The 431-nt window shown below is 47.1% G+C and overlaps 1 long non-coding RNA gene across 1 annotated transcript; it reads left to right on the top strand.

The window, feature by feature from the left end:
• Positions 1-428, top strand: LOC113473684. The gene is made up of 2 exons (XR_003395597.1): positions 1-94; positions 357-428. It is a non-coding gene; the product is annotated as an uncharacterized LOC113473684 (long non-coding RNA).
• The last annotated feature ends 3 nt before the right edge of the window (positions 429-431 follow it).

Raw genomic sequence — 431 nt, 5'->3', positions numbered from 1 at the left:
AGCGCGGAGTTGGAGTTGGACATGCCCGAGCATGACTTGGAGCCGCCGCGCTTTGCGCGTCGCGCGCTCGATCATATATTACGAGACTGGAGAGGTAAGGGACTGATTCAGCGCCAGCCTAGTTGGTAGTTAGCTTGGATAGGGTTTATACGCGATATAAAGTATTTCCAAAAAGCGGCCTGCGGCGTATTCCCCCTCACATTCCTTGACGTTTTGCATATTGCATATTTTATTTAACTGAACGGCTAATTACTTACTTTTTTTAGTTCCTTCTCTAGTATGAATTAGTACTTGAAAATAGTATCCCGTTCGCAAAGTGTACCTACTAACTGTTGGTTTGTGGATTAATTTCCCAGGTGTCCGAGCGATGATGCTGAGTGGAGCCTCCTCACTAGCCAACCCTGGCGGATCCAATGGAACCACAAGCAGTT

Source organism: Diaphorina citri, unplaced genomic scaffold (assembly GCF_000475195.1).
Source record: "Diaphorina citri unplaced genomic scaffold, Diaci psyllid genome assembly version 1.1 scaffold60362, whole genome shotgun sequence".
NCBI classification, from domain to species: domain Eukaryota; kingdom Metazoa; phylum Arthropoda; class Insecta; order Hemiptera; family Psyllidae; genus Diaphorina; species Diaphorina citri.
This window is presented reverse-complemented; position numbering and strand designations above follow the sequence as displayed.